The 19028-nt window shown below is 45.4% G+C and overlaps 1 protein-coding gene across 4 annotated transcripts in view; it reads right to left on the reverse strand.

The window, feature by feature from the left end:
* The window catches only part of FAM107B (family with sequence similarity 107 member B), a 224111-nt gene that overhangs the window by 55597 nt on the left and 149486 nt on the right, over nucleotides 1–19028 (reverse strand). The gene's annotated exons all lie outside the window — the stretch shown is intronic.

Consider the following 19028-nt stretch of genomic DNA (forward strand, 5'->3'; position numbering starts at 1 on the left):
AAGAATATAGGAATTTAATTCACCTGTGATTAATCACCATCCTAAGCGCCTTTCCCAGTCATGCACTCCACAAAGGTGAAGATATTTTTCCTCAGATGGTGTTAAAAAGGACAGCCTCGTTCACAAATTTTAAGACTTTACCAAAATTATAACAAAGCAAACACAACCAAACAAAAAACACATTCACTTTCTATTAATTTCTATAGGCGTCTCAGAAAAACACTCGTACCAAACACCAGGCAAAAACTCACTCTTTATATTATGCATAAAGCTCAAGTCAGTAAACAAACTGAATTTCTAAGAGGGAAGATATTTCCTTAATTGCTTATGAAATAGTTACCAATTTGACACATCAACTTTGAAAACTAATTTATTAGGATGTACGCTTCTCAAAAGTGGGTTCTGCTATTAAGCATCACTTGTAAAGAGCCACCGCAACTAGTGTAAATCTTTGAACACACAAGACACAAAGTTACTGAATAAAAGGACTCAAGTCCTTTGGAAACAGCAATGCTTAAGAAACCATATTTTAACATTCAGAAGCCAGTTATCTGTTTTCCCTATCACAGTGCATATTCCTTTTAAAGTCTTCCTAACTGCAAAGTAGCCAGAATCTTGCAACTGGAATAAACCAAATAAAACCAGGGAGACATTCACCTCAAAACCCTACTCTGATTATTTACAAGTTCCGACCTCCCTATCCAGCTGGCCACGGGCCTAAAATTGCTTCCCTGAGCTTATCAGCCAAAGAAATGGAAACCACCTAAGCAAGCACAGAAATTTCTGTCAGCAGCATTGTGCGAGTAAAAACACAGAGGCAAACGAAAATCAGACCCAAGCTGGCTACTCAGTACCTCTCATTAGGAGGTAAGACATGGATAAAATTGTTTTGGCATCCCCTAGTTCCTTCCAGAAACTTGGGGTACCTCAAAATGAGTCCTCCGTGCAACTAAATCCATAGAATTGAAAAGTTAAGGCTACAGAAGAAACAGTAAAGTATGAACCATGAACAGCAGTGTCAACAATATCCCTCATTCATTTACCCACAAAAAAAAAAGAAAAAAAGAAAAAAGCACATGAAACACATGGCTATTTTCTATTAAAAAAAAAAAACCAACAAGCTGTTAAAGGCCAAAGGCATAGGATTATGCCTGGCCTTTAATTCACTGGCCTTTAATTCATTTTAATTTACCAAGAGGAAATGCTAACGTGATCCTCATACTTGGCCTCCCATGATCCTGACTTCATACCAAGATGGAACTTAAAGTAATGTATTCTGCAGAATTCTCCTCCCAAATATTTCCTTCCTTGCTGAGGAGACAAATGACTTAGTTATACTCCGTGATTCAAACCTGAGGACCTCTTATCCTGTGTTGCTTGGACAGTATGAGAAGGCCTCAAAGGTCTTGCATCCAGTGGAAGGACACCTGGGGTTACAGCAAACCAAGAACAAAGCAGAGTCTCTGTTGCTGGAAACACTCAAGGTTCACAGACTTTACGTTCTACTGGTGTTGCAAGGGGAGGGGGAAGACAGGCAAGAAAAAACAAGCCTCCGAGGTAGCTGCCAGGTCTGGTGGTGTTAGAAAGACAAATAAAGCAGGATAAGAAGGTACAGAAGGTGAGGGAGCTGATTTTATAAGGGGCGATAGAGAGGCCTGTGAATATATGAGATGAACTTTCCAGAGAGCGGATCTGGAGAGCCCCACGGACCCTGGGCAGGCCTGTGCTTGGCTTGTTGAGGAAAAACAGAAAAGAGGCCAGTGTGGCTGGAGCAAGGGAAAGACGAAAGTGGCTGGAAACTAGGTCAGGGAGGTGGCAGGGGCCAGACTAGATTCAGATTGCTTGAAGAAATGGCTGATTCAAGAATCAGGGTCCTACGCCACCAAATGCAGTGGAAATCACTGACCGAAGCTTAAAGCGATGCCCTGCCCCAGCCTTATAAGGACATCGGGATAGTTCCAGGGACCGTCTCACTGTGGCTTTACCTGTGGGTGTCCACACCCGTGGGAGCCCAGTTCCCAGGAGCAGACACAGAGTAGGGCGCTCAGGATTAATGCTGGAGACTGTATAGGCTCCTGGCCTGGGTGGAGAGTTTCAGAGCGGGCATCCTCCCTACACGCTCTATGTGACAGCAGCCCAAACCCCGGCTTACAGGGCATTAGATTAAAACTCAGTCTTCGGGGGCGCCTGGGTGGCTCAGTGGGTTAAAGCCTCTGCCTTCAGCTCCGGTCATGATCCCAGGGTCCTGGGATCGAGCCCCGCATCAGACTCTCTGCTCAGCGGAGAGCCTGCTCCCCACCCCCCCACCCTCTGCCCGCCTCTCTCTCGGCCTACTTGTGATCTCTGTCAAATAAATAAATAAATAAATAAATAAATAAATAAATAAATAAATACTCAGTCTTCGGTCATAAAGTACATCATCGTCATAAAGTACATCACCTGCCTCCCAAAGAGATGGGATTTTCTGGGATATTCCCAAACTCAAACACTCTTCCCCGTCATTCCCAGAAATGCATGCCTTGTCTCAAGACCATCTACTCTGGTCATGATGAGAGAACAGGCAGTGGCCCTACCTGCAGGACACCAGAATGTTGAGATGTGCATTATTAACATATCCATATTTTCTCACATTTGCCTGAGTGCTCACTACATGTAGGCACACGGCTTATGCACTGGTTTTATTTCTGTGCAAATCTGTCAAGTATAGGGGTGCCTGGGTGGCTCGGTGGGTTAAATCCTCTGCCTTCGGCTCAGGTCATGATCCCAGGGTCCTGGGATCAAGCCCCGCATTGGGCTCTCTGTTCAGCAGGGGGCCTGCTTCCTCCTCTTTCTCTGCCTCTCTGCCTACTTGAGATCTCTGTCTGTCAAATAAACAAATAAAATCTTTAAAAAAAAATCTGTCAAGTATATAATATTATTATCCCTACTTTATGATAAAGCTAACAAACTAAAGACACAGAGGGTGGGTCCAAGCAGTCTGATCCCAGAAGGGGGGCAAATCTTACACTGCTTCTCTCAAAGAAACTATATCGTGAAAAATTACTCACTGGGTGAAAGCTACCCAGGGAGAGAGGGGAGGATGTATCCTTTTCCATTCAGCTAAAAAGACAGTCCCTATCTTATTTAAGATCCAGAGTCAGGACTCTTTAGGGAGATCTATGCAACCCACAGCTAAACAAACTACAGAGAAACAACCTACTGCTCACTAACGACAAGTAACACGAACCACAGTACAGACCACAGGCCTCCGAGAACAGGAAGCACACTCACCTTCCTGGGCACGCGGCCTCCCACCCACAAGCTTGTTGTATAGCTCTCCACTTATTTCTTTTCACAAGGGGTCCCGGAAGTTGGGGCCTGACATATCACCCCACCCCAAATCACAAAGCTAGGGTAAGTGGGGGATGGACGAAGAAGGAAACACTTGGCCCAGCCAACCGGCACACTCAGTTGCCAACACCAGCTGCCACGAAGGAGGGGGAAGAATTCATAATGGAAGCAAGCAACCGAAGCAAAGGGAAGGCAAACACACAGATACCCATCGTCCCCTCATTCGGAGGGTCATCTACCTGTGTTTCCACATGGTTGGGACCCTCCAGGGTATCCTAAGGCCACTTCTTGAGATCCAGGGCCTGGGGACACAGCCTAAAGTAGGGACAGTGCTTTCCCCTAAAAGGATCTGTGAAGGTGTTGGTGGTGGTGGTGTTGGGGTTCTTGGGGGTGCTGGGATTGTTGGGGGTGTTAGGGATGGGTTTTAAGACAAGTCCTTAGAAGAAAGAGTTTTAAGCTCAGGAAATAGGGGACTAAAATGATACAAAACTGAATGTAAACAGACGCCCTTTGAAAAGGAACTCCTAGCCCTCATGCAGATCTCAACTGACACACAGTGAGTCTGAAACAGGCTGAACAGTGAGGCCGCTCGCTCTCTGCGGGCTTTATGAACGGCAGGACTGAAGCCAGCCCAGCCTCCACACAGTCTGAACCCCGTCCATTGGATGACCCGGAGCGGCAGCGGAACGCAGGAAGAACCGCTCTGGAGGCAAAGACCTCCATCCTCAGAGTTTCAGGTCAGAGACAGAAAAATGTAACCCGAGATCAAGAGGCCACAGAGAAACCCAAAGGAGGAGAAGCACTTCCCTGCGGGGGAGGACGTGCAGGTGAGTTCTGCTGTCTCATCCCAGGGCGCCCAAGGGCACGGAGCCTTTCACTCCACTTCATCATAAACACAGCCCTCTCCGGACAGGACAGTCTGCTGTGTGGGGCGGGCGTCCCCATCTCCTGGTGATCGTGGGACTTCAGAGAAGAACATCAGCTCCTCTTCTGGGGAATGAAGCTCGCACCAGAAGGGAAGCTCCCCACAGGACACACACACAGGGTGCATTACCAACAGCACCAAGATGGCCCTGAGCTCCGCTTCCCCCACCCATCCCCAACACTCCCTCACACCCCAAATGCCAGGCATTCAAGGCTTCCCAAAGCCCTTCTCATCAGGCTGACTAGTAAAAGGAGGCCAAGAGTCCTCTCCCTCCTCTCTTCCTCCCTTCTGCCTCTCACTAGTCCTGCCACTTGGCCTTAGGTGGAGCTTACGCCCTGCAGGGAGCCCCAGGGAAGCACCGCCCCCTGAGGAGGTCCAGGCAAGGGGGCGCAATTAGGGGATTGCCAGGTGTGACAGTATTATAGGGTGCAGCACTATGGGATCATGGCCAAAACCGAGAGTCTCTGAAAACATACGCCCAGAGAGAAAAGAACACTGAAAAACACAATGCAGAATGTTCTCCAGAATCCAAATAATAAGCAGGCAAAGAGACGGTAGCCAAGCTCCCCTCAATCAGGCCGGAAGCCTGGGGCTTCGCAGAGAACTTCATGTCAGTCAAACCTTTGATCAAGTTCCTTTATTCAAACGTGCAAGAAACGGGTATCTCCAACCAGGGGGATGTACCTAAATTATTTGTCAGTGATACCAGGTCCCTGTGGAGTCTAGATGAAGGTCCTACTAATAATCACACATGACATAAAAGACACAAACCAAGCCTATCCCAGACTAAACAGAAGGTATATCATCCTCATGCGTGAGGTCCTTGGTGGGCTGCTCTTTTGCCATTAACTATGGACCCTGGACGACTCACCTGGACGACTCAGTCCATCCCTGCATTTACAGGAGCCCATGACCCACAAATGAATCGGGTAAGAACCCTTACTTACTTGCCATCCCGGTTACTGGTGACCTACTGACCTGATTTCCTCCCCTGGCTGAGATTCCGGACTCACTCATCATATCCTCCTTACTTCTACTTCCAAGCTGGACCACTGAAATCTGACCTTCTCTGTAGAACATGTCTCTGTTTCTAAGAACCTTGCCTGTCCACATATTTTAAACCTCTGTTCACACTGGCCATTGGTATGGGCTGCCTGCTTACATCTCCCCAGCATTCTTACGTTGAAGCCTTCATGCCCAATGTGATGGGAAGTGGGGCCTTTGGGAGGTGATTAGGTCCCAAGGGTAGAGCCCTCATGAATGGGATTAGTGCCCCTAGAAGAAGCGACACAAGAGAGATGACCTCTCTCTCCGCCATGTGAGGATACAGCAAGACCACCATCTACAAACCACAAAGAGGGCCCCCACCAGACACCAACTCTGTCAACACCTTGATCTTGGACTTCCAACCTCTAGAACTGTGAGAAATTAATGTCCACGGTGTATGCCACCCAGCCTATGGTATTTGTGGCAGCCCCTGGGCTAAGATGTCCATATCCATACCGTGGGGTCCAGTGCTCTCTCTTCCACTCTCCCATTGGGTCCCAGAGCCCCAGCTTTGGCCCCTCACCCAGAGCTTCCTAACCCATCCCTCTCTTCTACCACTATTTATAAAACTGGCTCAGCACTTCAGGGACAGAAGGACCACAGGACAAGACACATGAAGTGGGCACTCATCCCAAACCTTGGGCAGACTCTAACTGCGTCCAGTGAAGGCGAACAGTTCTATTCCACTGGGTGAGTGAAAACAATCACATACAATGTCACATCCAGACACCAAAGTGGGAGGGGGCACGCAAAGGAACAACACTAATATCTGTTAACACCTACACGCCAGGCATAGCATCCAGGGCTTTACCGGCATTACCTGCCTAATATTCACAATGCAGAGATGAGAAAACTGGAGCTCACAGAGGTAAAAGAACTTCCTACCCACCACGAGGGCTACCTAAAATAAGTGCACGTTCTTTCAAGTATGCCAGCATTGGAATAAGTGATAGCCAATGCTTTACAAAGTCTTGCAGGGAATGGTAATGTGGAGAGCATCCTTCCACAATCATGGAAAAAACTCACACACTTGTTCTTAGAGAACTATGTGCTCATACATTTGTTTACAAAAATACATTCTTATGTATTTATTTATTTGGAAAGAAATCACATATGCATTCTTCGTAGGAAGCTGCTTACACTAAAAGTCAAAGTGTGAACAGATGACAGCAAAGATAGTTCTCACACATTCAAATGAACCCCTAGTCTTTCGTTGGTGTTATAAGTTAAGTACTTTTAAGGTTTTAAAGACTGCATATTAGTATGAACAAGAACCAAGAATGTACACATGCAAAAAAAAAGGCAGTTTTTAGGATGAAATAATGGTGTGAATTGCTTTTTCTCTAACATTATTCTTTTTCTGCAGTGAAATTGTCACCATCATCCCTGTAACTCGGAAGTTTTGATTTTAGTGTTTGTTCATATGTCGCTGTGGCGGCCACCGCTAGGACACAGGGATAGCAGGGTGAGGGCAAAGGAACCCATACTGAATTAGGGATGGAGGGAAGAAAATTCTAGTCCTACACATGCACCAAGGAGCTGGGAGATGCTGGTCTAGTCAGCACTCCCGAGCATCGGCTGCCCTGCGAGAGCTCCACACTGGAGACCTCACCCCCCACACCCCCCCCCCCCCGTCACTCGTGGGACAGCACAGGCTCGTGACTGCAGCAACACTCTCCTGAGAAACAGCGGGTGTGTATTTAAAGGAGATTATCAAGTGACTCATCCGTGAGTAAAAACTCATTTATTTCCATTTAAAGAGTCATGTTCATTGACATGAGGTTTGTAGAGAGAACATCTAACGTTTTACACTTACTCTAAAGAGGCTATAAATAGGAGTGTATGAAGCTCATCAGCTATGTGCTGGGGCTCACAGAGACGCACATGGATGCAGCATGTTCCAGACTCTCTTTATGAGCTATTTTGTTTCTACCGCAAATGGAAAAAGGAAAAAAAAAAAAATCAAAAACCAGTCTTGGTAGATCCAGTCACTACAGATTTCAGCTATACAAATCAAACAAGCAGCTCATGAAAAATGTAATTTAGAAGCATTTAAATCAAACAAAACTAAACCAAAAAAAAGACCTAGTTTGGGCATCTATATGGACAGCTGCAAAGCTGACTGCATTTTTGTTTTACCACAAATTGTTTAAAGTCCCCAACAGAGCAGAGTACAAGAGACATCCAAGTGGACACTTCCTGGACATTCCCGGGGTCTCCACATTTCCCCTCCCTGTGTACTCCCTTGACACAGACCAACTGGCCTAATAAATGCCTCCGTGGCACCCAAACCACGCTTTGGGGACAGCATGGACAGAGAAAAAGGGAAGTCTTCCAGTCCTAAGAAGAAAGAGGCTAACGCTCAGAAAACCACTATCTCCCACTTCCAGAGGGCTGACAACTCACCCACAGTGCCCTCAGCCCGCCACCCCTCACCCCCTGGCTCCCACAAGACTGGCCCTTGATGACATCTGTGTTATAGGACTCCCAGGGTGTGACTGAAGGAGAATAGAAACAGACAGGAGAGGCAGAAGAGGACGAGGCACTTGTCCCAGAAACTTCTGCTTCCCAGACCCCACCATCAGACAGTGCCTCGGGCATGTTTCCCAGTAATTAAAGGATGAGGGGCAATTTGTTTTAAGTAATGATCAAAGGAATTATGTCTTTCAAGTTTTGGCTGGGCATAGGGTATTTAGCAAAAGAAAAAGACCATCCGTTCAAACCTACCTAGATGTCTCTCTTTTAAGAGTCCTGAATCATCTATCATCTAAGAGCTCAACATGCTAAGAAGCCAAGTAGAACTACTTGTTAAATAAGCAAATTAATTATTTAAATACTTCTTACGGTGAGTGCTTCATTTCCAATTTCCAAATTTTTGTAATTTACAATAAATAAATGTACAATAAATTTACAATAAATAAAAAACAGATTTTTAATATAGATTTTTAGAGTATATGGAAGGTCCTAGAATGGCCATGTTCATGGGCCATAAGGAACAGGGCATCCCTTTAATAAAGAATAACAAAGTTTAAAAAATAATAAAAAGGAAGGAAGGAGGAAAAGAAAGAAGGGATGAAGAGAAAGGCAGCGCCCCAAGGTGGACAAGCACATGTTCTCTGTACCAAACGTGAATTCTGTATGACCTTGGATTAGTGATTGGAGGTCTCTATATACCAGTGTCCTCTTTGGTAAAATATAGTCATGTGATCATCTGAGGATCAAAAAAATAACACACATAAAGCATTTAGCACGTGCACAAGAAACACAGTATTTGTGACCCGCATTCTGAACCAAGTTCAGTTTCAATTCCACCAGTGATTAGCATGTGGTCTGAGCCCAGCTAGCTGCCAGGTCTGAGTGTCAGTTTATTCACTAAAAAATAAGGAGTCTGGGTTAGCTGATCTCTGGATCTCTGTGGCTTCTCCAAGCTCAAACCCTCTCTGACAACGTGATGTGGTTTACGATTTCAAACACCTTAAGGTTTCAGTACCCACACCTTTCTTCTAGGATTTATTGGTCAGAGCCATGATTTGATACCAAGTGTGTGCTCACAAACACAATCGCTCATCATAAACCTGTGCTTAAGGGAATCCTAGAACCTGCTTTGTGATGACCCCTCTCACAAGTGGTTTCCAGGAACACACGGTGGCAAAAGAAAGGCCTACCTGTGAGAAGCGGAATCCATATATTTCCATTGCAGTGGCTTTCAGAGGTTGAGGCTGTCCCTAAATCAGGATGCCGGTGTAGTATGTCCTCATGCGGTTTGGCAGGGAAGCAGCATATGGAAATTAAATTCATTTGCTGTAACCACCCTTCTTTATAAAAGGAGCTCTCAACTACTTCCTGCTGGAAACACTGCAAGAATCTATCCTTTCTGAGCTACACAATCAAGTCAAAAAGCTGCCACTAAGGGTCCATTGCTCCTAGATCCCAGCAGAACAGAAACTATTTCAGATTGATCATTCTCCTCCCATTGTTTTAAACTCATCAGTGACACCGTTTCTAAGGAAAGACGGAGCTTTAATGTCCTTACGTGTCAGATTTAAAATGATTATTGACAAAGATCATCTGTCATGGTGCGCCCCATCACACAGGACTCCAGCTCATAAACCCACGTCATAATCTCCTAATTTAGGTGGTGGCCATGCACCCAAGTTATGTAAACAACAGGAGAGAATTTAATGCTGCTAAGCCAGACTTACAATAAAATTAACCCAGCACAGTAACAGTCATAAAAGATTGTGCAAATGGTAATTAGCTCTAATGACAGGAAGCATTTGCAACACCTGGAGAAAGCCAGACCAATCTTGACTTCTCTACTAACACTCTGGATGTCCCTAAGCTGCATCAATGTCGCTGGTTTTCCCGGACCCCTGGCCAGTTTAAACTCCACCTCACTCTCACTAACCATGTTCATGAAGAAAGAATCAATAACCTCTCATGAGACCTTCAGTCTGGGTAATGGTGCTCAGGGGACGCCAACAGACATTAGGGGAAGGAGGTTGAGGAAATTCACAATGAAAGGCTCAGACCGCCGCGCCGGGAACTTGGAGGAGAGTTGCCTTTATGTTACCGCGAGGGAGACACCCAGACCTTTGCCTCAGATGATGCAAGGTGAAGTACACACCACCACCAATAGAATGATGTCACCCAAACAGCTGGACGAGGAGCTAATCGAGCTTTAGGGCTAACTTCCAGTTTACAGACATACAGAGACTAGTGGAACAGGTTTAAACTATCTGCCAAGTCCAGAAGGTGGGCCACTCTCCAAGACAACTGACCTGATTCTTCCACAAGTTAACAGCTCTGGAAAAAGGATGGGGAAGAAGAGCTAATCCAGAGTTAAAAGGGTTCCGGAAGCGTAACAATCAGACAGTAAGCGTGGGCTCTGTTCCGACGCCAGTCTGAAGAAACCGCATGGGACTGAAGTCAATGGTGGGGAGACGGGAGTTCTAGAGATCCCTGCCCTCCCCCAGACCTTGCCGTCTGATGTTCTGGAACCTCGCCTTCAGCCATCCCACAACGAAAGGGTAGGGCCCATCAGCAGAAACGGGTCCGGATAGCTGGGCCCCACCCAGACCCACCCAGAAAGGGGAAACTCTCAGGTAAGAAGACTCAGAAGATTCACAGCTGGTAGAAGAGGCAGGTAGCTCCTGGAGAGACCTAGAGAGGAAATTTACAGGTTCCTCTGTTAACAATTTTTGCCAACAGGTTTCCAGCAGCCCCCAGCTTCATCTGAAACCCATTCATGCAAAAAACATAAAATCGCTACTCCGAGCTGGAAAATCAGCATCCAAAGCAAGCAAGTTACTTGTGCAACAGGGAAAAAGATTCGAGCAACACCCAAAGGAGGTGTTTAAAATGTTTTGAAAATTTTCAGAACATCGGGAGACACGAATTCCTCTTCAATAGGGAATATGAAATTTTCCAATACGGATTTTATGTGAATAGGAAAAAAGTACTGTTTGAATACAGAATTGTTACAAAGAGGGGAAAAATGTGTTAATGTATAATTATATAAACATCTTGAAAAATGCATCACGCCTAATTAAATTCCATCCATTAATAAGGCAGTAGCCTGGGGCTAGTTTGTACAAAAATGGCATTTCTGGTAAACACAATATTTAAAACACTACTCAAATACACAAGCTCGGTCTCATGACATAATTATGTGTTTTTAATTTGGCGCTATCCTTATATGATGCCAAAAAGAAAGCTACAAACGAATCACTTTAAGACACTATAATTTCCATACAGTAATGCTAAAAATAGAAACGCAGTACAAATATTCTCCTTAAAACTATAACTTTGGATTTACCTGGTAGCATTACTCTCACCAGGATCCCAAACCCCTTCTGAAGTTAGGAAGTCAAACACGTTACCAACACAGGGAACACAGACACAGTTCTGAGAGAGAAGGGCGAGTGTGATCTTGGCTTTCCTCATAACCTTGGGCAAGCTTTTTCATCTCTCTGTGCTTTAGTGTCTCATTTGTCAAACACTAATAATGCTACTTGCCTCAAAGAATCACTCGGAAGATGAGAGAAGACCATGAACACCACCACGCCTGGCGTCATTAGTAAATGCTCGGTAAATGCCAGCTAATACTATCGACCCACCTCAGTGGAAATCACTGTCATCAGCACAGAGCACCTCTCTCTGACAAAAGTAAAAACACATTCCTCAAAAGCAGACACATGGCACAAGAGGGGCTGCAAACACGTTCTGTGAGAACAAACAAAGCCGACACCAGAGGCCACATCTTGTAGGATTCTCTGTGGATGAAATTTCTAGGAAAAGCTGCTTCTTCTAGAGACAGAAAAAAGGTGAATGGTTGCCCAAGACTGGGGATGGGAACAGGAATCGGCTGCAAAATCCCCAACAGGACTGGGGTGACGGTCGTTCAACCGCATGAACCTACTGAAGACTACAGAGCCGCACGCTGAACGGGAGAGTTGTACGGATGTAAATTATACTCAATAAAGCGACCTTGACATAAACAAGAGATGTGTTTCCAAAGTCTTCGCACAGGCATTTTCATACCACTCCATGATAATAGCGAACCCGGATATTTTATAGAGTACAGCAGAAATGGTAGAGGGGTGCGAGCAGGGGCAAGGATCAGACCGGGATCCCAATCCTGACCCAGCTTCCTTCATTTCAGGTCAAACTCTTCATTCCTCTCAGCGTCAGTTGCCCTCTCTGTGAAAGGGGAATCGTAACACTATTACTTTCAGAGGCTACTGTGAGAGTTACGTCATCCCCCCTTGCCCCCTCCAGGTTCCCCACATCAATAAATGGCGCCACCCCCTTCATGCAGTTGCTGAGGCCAAAAGTGCGGATGTCATCGATGGCTCCTCTCCCTCTCGAACATTGGCTCCAATCCATTAGCAAGTCCTGATGGCTCCACCTTCAGACTGTATCAGGTACCCAACCACTTCTCACCAGTCCCATCCCAGTTATGACAACATCCCTGGGGAATAACAAAAGCCTCCCCCCTCTGGAGTCTCTGGACTTCATTCTGGCCCCGCTGGAATTACCACTGCACTCCAGGCCAAAGGGATATGTAGAAAACACAAGGCCAAGCTCGACCATCCCTTGTTCAGAGCCCTCCCATGATTGACCGGACCATGACCTGCGGGCCCCACGTGAGCCAGTGCCCACCCAGACCTCACCTCATATCCTGCCCCACCCCCACAACCAACTCCATCCACCTGGGGCCTTCTTGCCCTTCCCCAAGAGCAGAGTCCTCTTGCTTCTAGGCTATTACTTGCACCTGCCCTTGTACAGATGGATGGGGGTGAGGCTCATCCCTTTCTTCCTTTAGATCTTAAATTCTCCCTGCAAGATGGGCCTCACCTTTGAAAAAACACCACTTCGTCCCCCCACCAGACTCCAGCCCTTTCACCTGATTGGTTTCTTTATAGCTCTGACACTCCCTGGAATCACATACTGTCTTCCCACCAGAAGGAAAACTCCACGCAGGCAGGGATTTCATCAGTCCTGCCCACTGTCCCTGCCACGTACCCCAGGGTCTGGCCCAGAGCCTCACACAGAGGAAAATTCCTTAAATACTTGCTGAATGAAGGAATCTCATAAATCAATTAGCATAATGCCTGCCAGGTAAGAAGTCCTCGAGAACTGTACATTGGTAATAATAAAAATAATATTATTAAACTTACTGTTATTATATTTCACAGATAAGAATATGGAAGTCCTCCTATGTCAACAGGCTAACCCAGGTGGAACTCTAAGTGTGACCCTTCAGTACTTCAAGACGCCTCCTTGCCACGAGCACATAGTAACATGTTCTCACTCCAGCAGGAGCCTAAAGGATCGTGCAGCTGATTTTCTCTGTCTGTTCTCTGCGGATCCCCTGCCTTCAAAGATCCACCCCTGTCCTAAAAGGGTGGCCCGGGTGCCACAGAACCACAGGGAAGTCCCTTGGATGAAAACTTCTAGTCAGGGGGCACTCCATCAGCTAGAAAGTGTACAAGCTTCACCTCACCCTCAAGACAGCTCTAAGAGGCTGATTACCCCAGTTTACGGATGAGGAAGGAGAAAAACAGACATAAACGACCTGCTCAAAAATCATACTAATTAACGGGGAGCTTGCATTGAAGATTCTGAAAATCTTAAAAATCTAGATCTCTCTCCCACACACTCGACGCTACTCTGTGCATCCATTAAAAACAGCGAGAAAAATAAGAACCCTGACCACAGCTTTAGCTTTTAAATGACATTAAGTTATAAGGGAAAAGGATGTTATGAAGAAAGTCTTTCTACATACATATATCCACAATGACATTCTTAACTTCCTCTGGGACATGGAAATTTGAATTCATCCACGTTAGACACTCAGAGACGACTTCTGACTACTCATACTGCAGGAGTTTATAAGGTGACTGTAGAGTTTCATAAGCTCATTAGCATGCAACAGGCCCAGATGCCTGAAAAACCCAGATACAATGTGAGTTTTAACCTTAACTCTCATGGAGTGCGCTGAGTTTTAAATATTAGTAATGACACAGAAAGTTTACATCAGAGTCACAGCCCTCTCTCCTACACCCTATATTATGACAAACCTTGTGTCCAAGAATATAACAGAACGTGTCATTTCTGCTATCAAAGCCAGGTTATCTTTACAACATGCCTGAGATATGATGGCGACCTGAGGAGCCAGAGGAAAAGAGAAGGGGAGGGGGGTCCCTCACCCTTCCCTACATGTCTCTTGTCAGCATCTTGGCACCACTGCCATTGCGTTACTAGAAATTGGAGCTATAAGACTGTGGGCAATGGTACAACAGCCTAATGCCCATGTCTCAGGAAACGTGTGTTTGGGGCTTTGTGACCCTGCATTTGCCCTTGCCGTGCTGGGAGGTAGATCTTACTAAGTTCACCTCCCACATGAGAAAACTGTAGCTCCCAGGGGTTCTGCGACTTGCTGCAGGGTCACAGAGCTGAGGCCTGGTTTCCCCTGTACCACATTAAGAAATGCATCCCAGTTCCCGAGCGGAAACACACTTGCATCGAGGTGCCTGAGTGGCTCAGTGGGTTAAGCCTCGGCCTTTGGTTCAGGTCATGATCTCAGGGTCCTGGGATCAATCCCCGCATTGGGCTCTATGCTCAGCGGGGAGCCTGCTTCCCCCCCCAACCCCCACCCCCGGTCTACTTGTGATCTGTCAAATAAATAAATAAAATCTTAAAAAAAAAGAAAGAAATGCATCCCATTCCCCAATCACACCCTCTAGCCCAGGACTGGGACTGAGCAGGGCGGTACCCCATAGACACTCAAAGACAACACAAGTCAGCATGGACAACAACAAGGATGATCAAGAACCCTCCAAACCACATCTACATACAACCAGCCAGGGAGCAGATAGCTGGTCCCTAACCCACATTTTCTCAATCCTGTTTTTGAAGGAGACTTCACAACACCGACTCACCCAGAAGGTTGCATAGGTTGGTCATCCCCCCTCCCCACCATTTAAGACTTCTGGGTCTAATGACTGAATTTATGATTCAGCAGCATAAGCCGGAAAAGCACTGTGGACACCCCAGAGGCCCTTGATGTTTCATGGCCTTAAAGGGCAGGAGAGTTCTTTTTTTTTTTAATGGGCGTTTTCTTCACACGGCAGAACCCCAAGACTTCACTGTGTGGGGGGAACATGACTGTCACCAAACCATGCCTCCCTCCCACTTCCCCATGCACACAGCACCACAGAGCACAGACAGTGGCTACTGCTTTATAAGGCTTGGAGCCCACTGCTTCTCCTCCAGCGAAATCTTCGGCAGAAGGGCTAAAGCATCCGCCTTGTGTTGAAGCAAAATTCCTCCCTTTTTCTGAACCTCTCCCCTCTGTTTTCTTTCCTACAGTTCACCGGAATTTGAAAAACATCAAGTAAGTCTTTCTACGAGTTCCCCACAAAAACTGTCTTATCTTCTCATTTGTAACAGAACTTCCGGTGGGCACAGTTGAGGTCAGATGCCCCCTCCACCCCCGCCCCGGCGTGACACCAGCCCTCAGCTCCTGGGAAGCCTTCAGGACAACTCAGGACCCCATGTCCCCACCACAACTGACTCCCAAGGGCCCCTACCCTTGAGGTTTAACCTCAGCATGAGAACAATACCATAGTTTCCCTGTGTCTCCCAGACTCCACGCTATAGAAAGTGCCCCAACCCCTCAGTCACACTCTACACAAAAAGGAACAATCCTGGGGCACCTGGATGGCTCAGTGGGTTGGGCCTCTGCCTTTGGCTCAGGTCCTGGTCTCGGGGTCCTGGGATCGAGCCCCACATCAGGCTCTTTGCTCAGTGCCCCCCCCCCCCCACCGCCTGCCTCTCTGCCTACTTGTGATCTCTGTCTGTCAAATAAATGGATAAAATCTTTAAAAAAAAAAAAAAAATGAACAGTCCCCTCCCTGTGTTCAGCCACACCCCTACCACCAGGCTCTCAAACTGATCAGCCCTGAGCAAGTGACGCACATTTCCCTCCCAAGCCTCTTCCCAGCCTTTAGTTTCAGTCAGAAACCCAACCCCTCAGCTTTAGCTGTGATTTCCATCATTCTTTCGGAGATACCTTAATTCACAGCTATTAACGGGACTGTCCTTAAACAACTTTTTAAAAAATGTTTTTGAAAGATTTTATTTATTTATTTGAGAGAAAAAGAGAGAGAGAGAAGGCACAGGCAGGTTGGGGGGAGGGGCAGAGGGAGAGGGAGAAGCAGACTCCCCAGGGAATCTGAGGCGGGGCTCAATTCCAGGACCCTGAGATCATGACCTGAGCCAAAGGCAGATGCTTGAGCGACTGAGCCACCCAGGTGCCCCAGTTATTTAAAAACTTTGTGTAATTTGAGAAGTTCTTTAAATATCATCCTCGCCTGCCCTGCCCTAAGGACAGGGTCCCATCTCATCAGTCTGGTCAACTGCAATACACCTGGAAGAGGCTCTAAGTGAATGTCGGTTAAATGAAGAAGTTAATGAAAAGCCAAAGTTTCCCCTACCAGTCTTGGAAATAGCCCCTCTTTACCATGGCTAAATGGCAACTTCTGCCAGCTTACCAAATTATTTATTTTACTGATGTGAAATGAAATCAATAATACCAGATGGGTAAAATCCTCAGTTCCTTTTCAGCTGAGTTCCCTAAGTATTGAGCCTAAGGAAAAGTTCAAATGGATCAGGCCCAGCACTTTCTGCACTAGCAAGGAAAGGGGGGAGAACAATGACTTGCTTTCACAAAGGAAATGCAAAAATAGGCCAAGACAAGGAAATTATACAAGAAAATGAAGCCTCATCGGGTCAACCCAGCACTATGTGGCCTGGGCTATGCACAGACTTCTGGTTGACACCGTTGACACCTGTGCTTTCCCACACAAATGCCCAAAGTAAGTTGCAAAATGGGCCAGCATCCACAGCTACTTTCTCGAGACTTAAAGAGTAACATATCTGTCGAAATCTCCAACATTATCTGGGGACTTCTACCAATGCCTGAAATCTAGATCTTACTGAATCAATTTTCTTGACCCATTTTAAACACATTCTGCACACAGAATCCTGGAGAGAAGGTACAGACGAGCGTTATCATGAATAACACTAAAGCCACACTACTAATCTACTAGGGCCACTTTTTTCAGAGGAAAGTCTTCCACCCCTCAACCACTCCCAAAGAAAATCAGTATAAACCTTTTCCCCCTATCTTCTGACATTTTAAACAATTAAGAAAACAAAGAGGGCGCCTGGGTGGCTCAGTGGGTTAAGCCTCTGCCTTCGGCTCAGATCATGACCTTGGGTCCTACATCGGGCTCTCTGCTCAGTGGGGAGCCTGCTTCCCCCTCTCTCTATGCCTGCCTCTCTGTCTACTTGTGATCTCTCTCTCTCTCTCTGCATCAGATAAATAAAAAAAATCTTTAAATAAATAAATAAATAAAATCTTAAAAAAGAAAAGAAAAAAAATGAATTAATAAAAGCACCCACCCTACCACAGTTCGGAACAGGATTTCTCATAGCCCTTCTCTAAAACACAAACCAAGTCTCCTTTGAAACACCCCAAGAATGGATCCTGCAGTCCACAACACGGGACCAACCCCAAAGTGTCCTCCCCTCCCCACCAAGCAACATTATAGTAAAAAGGCCAAGTTACTCAACTCTGACCTCTATTCCAGAGGGACATACATTTTGCTTCCAGTGTTTCCGGTGTCCAAGGCCACAAGAGGGTTGAAGGACAATATCCAAAAATTCTGGTATTTCCTATTTGAGTTTCTTTTGACTTGTGTATGTGCCAGGGTCCTCTTATTTCTGAAGGAATGCTGATCATTAGAGCAGATGAGACTCTTTACACCATATACTTCACACAGAGACTTACAAGTCACCACTGCATCGCAAAAGCCCCCTTAAAGCCTGTATGCAGATTAAGGACCTCCAAGTTAGGAACAGGAACAAAGATTGCACCTGATAGTACAAAGCCACAACTTCCTTCTTGTAAATTCTTCTGACTTCCAAAAGTATTGCATCATCCTCATGCTCCATCCACTTCTACACAGTTGTCTCCAACATCTCTTTTTATTTTTCATGGAGTAATGAAGATGTCCAAAACTTTTACAAGTGGAAATTGGAGAAATGAAATGTCCAAAAACTTTACAAGTGGAAAGTAAGTGTATGCAATAACAAAAGCATTCAGGGTCAAATCTACAGTTGAATAATGTGTTGTTTCTTGGCTTTTTTTACAGAACACACGCACTCCAAACCACTCACTACTCATGGGGAAATCCTTTTTTTTTTTTTTACTTTCAGAAGTAAACATCTGGCTATAAAACTTCATTCCTTTTCTACAAAAAGTGGGTCTTTGCATCATATACATCTCATCAATCGCAGAATTTTGCTTTTTTAAATATTTTAAAAGCTGAAGTATTTATTTATTTTTTTAAATACAATCCAAAACTACTCCTGAAATCTAAAGAACACAATCCCTAAAACTTTTCTGTCCGTTCATTCTTCCGAATTATGTGGAACGTAACTTGTTTTTCCTATTTCTTCCCTTCCCCCTCTTATACAGGTAGTTATTTTAAGGCTATAAGAAAATACATTTCAGGCAACTTGTTGGTATTAATCCTGTGTGAAAGTGGCAAACCATTACTGTAGACTACTGTTATTCGATATATTTTAGTCTGATGTGACTGGTAAAGATTAAGAATCAGTAACTCCTTCCTTTATACACACACATACACACACACACCCATTCTCTCTCAAACAATCCCACCATGGCTGCCAAGCCATAAATCAAGCTAAGATGCCTTCATCCTTAGGGTGTATTTGGTGATAGGCATAAGTGACCTTCTCTTCTGTATTTTTTTCAGTGTTATAAAAAACATACATCATTCTATACGAGAAAGTTTTCATCTTGAAACTACTAACCCTAAGAAATCTCCAGACAGGCACCTCGGGTACTCTTTCAACTTAAAGCAACTCCAAAGTAATGGCCAGGCGGATGTAGACAGAGGCAAACACTAACATACCTGATAGCAAGAAACCCTCAAGTTAAAGAATGGAAAGTCTAACAAGCCTCATTTCGTTTTTTGTATTTCTCTTTAATACCATACTCATTCTAATCAAATAACTTAGCTCTACTATCATTGACTTTAGTGTTTTTTGGTGGTTTTTGTTTTTTGTTTTTTGAGGAAGGAAGGATATGGTATCTTGGTGCAGAGATTAAGATTTGCAATTTACCGTC

This window comes from Meles meles, chromosome 7 (assembly GCF_922984935.1).
Source record: "Meles meles chromosome 7, mMelMel3.1 paternal haplotype, whole genome shotgun sequence".
NCBI classification, from domain to species: Eukaryota; Metazoa; Chordata; class Mammalia; order Carnivora; family Mustelidae; genus Meles; species Meles meles.